Raw genomic sequence first — 6000 nt, forward strand, 5'->3', positions numbered from 1 at the left:
ACCAAAGAGGTTTTAATGGAATAGGTAGAAATTCTGGGATAATAGTTTTAGGAGAAGAAGTACAAAGAGATGTAGTGGTACACAGGGTAGAAGAGTACAGAGAAGATGTAGTGGTTTACCACAGGGGAGACACATTTCTCTAAGACTTTCAAAGTCCTTTGTTCCTAAGAGAGAGGAAGAAACAGGCACTAGGTAAGTATATTTGTGGACAGACTTTTACTCGACTAGTCTAAAACCTGGAAATACTCCAGTCTTTCAAAAAAACGCTGAACACATTGTTAATCGGTTAGTCGTCGGTTTTCATAATAATTCATCGGAATAAGCGAGCCCTGCGGGACTTGAGCTCGGCTCCCGCAGGTTTTTATAATTATTAAGCTTCTCTTCTAGCTCTCAACAAATAGTGAACTTATCTGCTTTTCCTTTGCCCTGTGCCTGTAGGAGACAACCTCCCCGGTTTCAGACCACCCTAAGAAAAAGCCTCATAACTTCTAGCAAAGGGGCTGTAGCTTCCACGATGTCCGCTGTTGTGCCTTGTACGGCGCTAAACCTGCCGCTACTCGCCCACCAAAATCACCTCGTGCGCGCACTCGACGCTCGCGGCCCGGGCGTTGCCGCTATGACTCCGAGGCACCATTTGACACCATTGTTACTTCTCGGCAAACCCTCGGCTGTTGTGCGGCCGCGAAATTCTCTCGGTTCGGTTTACTAGGCGAGTGATTGCATTTTGCTGTCATAGATCATTCCCTGCCGAGTTCAGTTTTAAAGTTTTTTGTTGGGGGGGGCGGAGAGCCCACCTGGCCGGGGAGTCGGACCCAGGACGCGCCGTTTGTGACCAAAGGCAATAGGCTAGTTAATGACCGTTAAAAAATTCGTACTTTTAGACAATTTACGTGGTAAAATATAGGGAGGGCGAGGTATTACAGGCTAAACAATATGTAATTTTGTACTACGTCTCCCCTACACGACTCCTAATATATAAAGATGACCGAAGTGTATTGTGTGTCGTAACCGCAACACACTCAGTCGTTCCGCCACTCGAAAAACAGGAACCCTAACACACCTAACAAACAAGGCAAAAACCTGGCTTCATCCGTCGCGACATTTTGAGAAAAGTCTATCAAACACGCTTTTTGTCCTGATCCATTTATATAAAAACCTGTCTGAAAATGAGCTGATCAGATTTTGGACACTTTATGAGGTCAGAAAGTTTTTTTGACTTGTGTAACCATTAGCCAATCAGCAGCCAAAGTATTATTAAGTAGCCTTATTCAGCTCGGGACGCCCTGAACGTGAGCCGAGGGCGTCCGAAAATATTAATAATTCGAGAGAAGATCGAGAGTTTTTATCACTTGAACTGACGAAAAGGAAACAGGACAAGGACATCCCTCTGTTGGAGGGGCAAAGGAGTCTGGTGGGATTCTTTTCGGAGTATTGAAGATCGTTTCCCCGACATCGAAGGTGCTACAGGACAACACGGAACGTGCGCGATTTGGACGCGATGAGCGGGGTGGTTTTAGTGGAGCACGCGCGTGAGCTGCGAGCGCCGGGGCCTCGCAACGGCGATACTGAGGCTCCGTGGTAAACTGTGGTAACATGAAGAGCCGTTTGGGAGCCGAAACAGCCGGCGCTTTAAGAGAGCCAAGCCAAATGATCCGGCTCACTAACGTAAAAAGACAGTATCTATAAGGGACGGCTCAAGTCAAAATTCAAAAAACAACCCCCCCCGCTCTCGGGGTGGACGGCCTCTCAGCCCTGGTCTGGCGGAAACACTGGTTTCCGTTATCCGATAATTACTGGCAATTTTTTAGCATGAAAATCTGTTAAATGCACACATATTTATATCCCTCCGCTCATAATGTCCGCTTTGGTATACATTAAAAACCTGATGCAGAGGGGATGTGCTGAGGATTATATATTTCTACTGGCTTCACAAACACACAGCATTGGGTTGTGTGAGTCACAGGCGGTGAGCTTTTTGTCTTGGGATTGTGTGGGATTGTTTGTTCCGTTTTTGGACCGAGTACAGCGCTGTAAAACTTTTTCAGATAGTTTGTGTAATATGGGTTGGACTGCAATTGGATTTGTAAGGGATAAAGTTTCTTAGCAACTGCCAGCTGGTACTGGTAAGATAAATGCAGGGAGAAAAACCAGACTGCCAATATTTGCAGTCAATAATTATTATTTGTATTCATATAAACGAAAGACTGGATTGTTTGTAGAGCAGATCTCAGTGGCGCAAACCTACCACTTGCGTTGCGTTGTGATAAAAGAATGATGATGTCATTCTTCCTATGCCTGCTGATCAGTTGGTTTAGGTCAATAAACACACATCATATTTGAGCAGAATATTCACCATGTGTCAGATTATTAAAATCTTCCAGGAACCAATTAGTTTCTAATGCATACACCCCGCTCTGTTAAGCTTCCTTTGAAAACCAAATTGAGGTCAAGGGTTGTTGTTGCTGGTAGAATGGACTGTTCATTGTGGGCTGAGTGTATGTTTAGGCAGCATAAATCAGTGTGTGTTTTCTCTCCGTTTGCTCCAGCAATCAGAAAATCGAGGAGAAGCGCAGCGGCAGCGGCTCGCACAACTGGGGCGCCGTGAAGGATGAACCGAGGTGAGGTTGAAGAACGGACACACGGCCTGTTTGTCTGTTCTGTCTGCAGGATGATAATGCACATGGGATATGTGTTCATATGATGCTTGCTGCGCGTTTCAAATAATCCAGTTTTAACGGGTGCATTATTTACTTTTGGGTCAATGCATATGTGATCATTCTATAAAGTTCACAATGAGTTTTAACTTCAGTAACTATTGTAAGTGTTTAATACAATTTGATCAAATATGTTCATCACTAGGGTTGCAATCCAAATATCCAAGGTGGGAACTTTCCATGGAAAATAAAAGGGTTATCTGCTCGGGCTGTATTTATATAATGTGACGAGCTATGTGGTGAGTTAGCCATTTAGCAAGCTAAAGTAGCCATAGACACATTTATTGCTCTGTCATTATGAAGTCAATGTTATGGCTGAGTAATAATAACACTGTAAGGGTTTAGATTGGTTCCCCATTAGCCCCTTGTTGTTGAAAAGTTGCCTTTTAAACTTTAACTAATCGTAAAAAGTTATTTGAAAATGTAAGATTACAAAAACTGAGGCCATGTTTAAACTTAAAGTTTAAAAGTGAACAACTTTAACAATAAATAATGAAGGGGAAATGTTTGAAACTCCTCGGTTGGTTACATCCCTCGTAGTAACAGCTTGCTTGATAAACTAGCAGAAGGTGTAAACAGGTTATAAACGGTGTACTTTGCTTTAGGCTACTTTTTAATGCAGACTGAATAACAATAAATATTAAAAAGATATTCACTCCAGCTTTACGGTCAAAACTAACAGGAAACATTTAGTGTTGTGGCTCAGGGAGTTAATGTGCTGATCTAGCAATCAGAGGTTCAGAGGGTTGAGGGTTGATCCCCCCCCGTAAGATATCGACCCCCAAACTGCTCCTGTAGTCATATCCAGTGGTGTAGTGGGCGTTGGATAAGTGGGGGTACGCCGTACCCCCACTTATTTGGAGCATGATCTTTTTAGTCTAATAAATATAAAAGCATTGCCAGTGTTATCAGTTGCAAGTGTGTATTTGTTATAATAATGACAAAAACATAATACATTTCACTGTAATTATAATAAAAAATAAAAACGATTTCCTTAAAAAAATTATGATTCGTCATCACGCTCGTGACCCCGCGGCGAGCTGGGGGTGTGTCAGCCGATTTTGCGGCAGCTCTTTCCCTCAAGAACGCTAACGAAAAAGCTCTATAATGGCAGGCAAACATTTTTTACTTGACTTATTTTCCAAAAAGAATATAATTCACAAGAAGAAAGAGGCTAGCAGCACCGAAGCTACAAGTGAAGCTGCTACTAGCACTACTGCACGATTAATCGTAAAAGATCGTGATCTCGATTCAGACACCTATGCTATCTCATTTCGAAATTACGGGGATCCTATGACGTCATGCTGATTTTTTTTCAAATTTTTAAATGTTTTATTATTTTGCTTCTGAATAATACCAACTTGCAATGTCAATCATACTGAAACGATGTAAAGCAAACATACTCTATACATTTAACTAGGGTTGCCAGAAACTGACCATGATCAAAATCGATTATTCGGCAGCCCTGGCGAATAATAATCGATTATTCGAAAAAAGAAAAAAAACTCAGACAAAAGGAATTCCGTTGTTTTCTTTACTGGAACATGTTTAACAGTACAAACAAAATAAACGACAAATAAACCAACATCAACATGATGTTGGTTTATTTTTTTGTTATTTTTAAAGTGCCTGCCATTGCCTTTACTTGGAGATGCGCTATGCGCAGCAGTGCTGCGTCTTTCTCTGTAACCTCTTTGGCGTGCTTTGGCTCAAATGCGAACGCATTGTTTAGGTTGAGCTGTGATAGACCAACGTCTTTTCGCAGAGCTTGCATTTAACTTCCTTTGGACTTGTAAGTTCGAAGTACGTTGGTCTATCACAGCTCAACCTAAACAATGCGTTCGCATTTGAGCCANACTTATTCCGGTGTGAACGCGATCTGTACTTAGTTCATCAGAACTAAAGAGTTCTGATGAACTAAGTTCTCATGAACCTTTGTGGGAAAAGTACTGCGGTGTGAATGTGCCTAATGGTGCTCTATGAGGAGATTCAGGTGATAAGGTGAGGGGGGGGGTTACCTTGGTTGGTTATTGGCTAATGGTTACACAAGCCAACAAATCGCTATGACATCATAAAGTGGCCAAAATCTGATCAGCTCATGTTCAGACAGGTTTTTATTTAATGGATCAGGACAAAAAGTGAGCAAATCTTTTTTCCTGAAACTTTCAAAATCTCTTTACACAGAGGAGACACACAGTTATGTTTAAAAGACATAATAGGTAACCTTTAAGTTGATAGGTTTAAAGCATTAAAAACAAGCTTGTTTTACGACAGCCAAAATAGCACCCCAATTCATTTCAAAGTTAGCGTGAAATAAAAATGATAATAAATAATGTAGCTTTAATCCTACATTTCATAAATATGAAATGATTTGTGCAGTGTGTCACTATATTACATTTGGTGATATCTACAATACAATCCTATTCTGGCTAATTTCATCTGGATCTAAATGATGTTGGAATACGCCAGTCTATCTTGCTCGGTGCCATATGCATATTGTTCACAAATCAATTTTCCAAATCAATTTTTCAGTAATGAAGCCTAGCTGTATTCATTTTCCGCTGCATGGATCAAAATGAGGTGCAAAAGATCTTTGTGTTTGACGGAATAAGGAAGCTAAGCAGAGCTCGTGTAATGAGTGCACATGCATTCACACACATTGCATCTTTTACAAATTAAACATTACATAAAGCCACAGCATTAGGGTTCAGAATCAGACGTTTTTGGCTAAATCTGTCCTGACTGTGTGGTGCTATGAAAGCCCAGTTTCAGAGGTTCCTAGCGCTTCGGAGCCAAGAAAAAGTCCTTTGGTTAGACAAGCAGATTAGCAGCAGACTTTACTGTCAGGGAGTATCAGTGTCCGTGTCCTTTGACTCTATGGTTATGTAAACAGCATTTATAGGTTTTATAGAAACACCCGTGTAATACTGGGGGTTGTAGGAACAGTTAATGGTGTAGGTGACAGTTTGTTTCCCTTTCATAATGGGCTCTGAGCGGGCCAGGTAATTACAACAGGCAGTCTCTTGGGCTGCACAGGGATGTATGTTCACTAGCCTGGGAAAAAGCAAGTGTTGCAGCCTTAAAATATCCCTTGTATTAGTGACTAACATCCTAATGAGTATCTATCCTTACCTCTATTACCATCTTCTGTCTTTTTTATTTCTGTCCCATCTCCCTCCTTCTTTTTCAGTAGCCCCCCTCTATCTGTCCCCTCTTTTCCCATGGGTCAGCATTATTCATGTATGCCAGTGTGCTGCTTATGTCTCTACAGTGAGGAAACACGATA

This window comes from Notothenia coriiceps, unplaced genomic scaffold (genome assembly GCF_000735185.1).
Source record: "Notothenia coriiceps isolate Sejong01 unplaced genomic scaffold, NC01 NC01_scaffold00037250, whole genome shotgun sequence".
Lineage (NCBI taxonomy): Eukaryota > Metazoa > Chordata > Actinopteri > Perciformes > Nototheniidae > Notothenia > Notothenia coriiceps.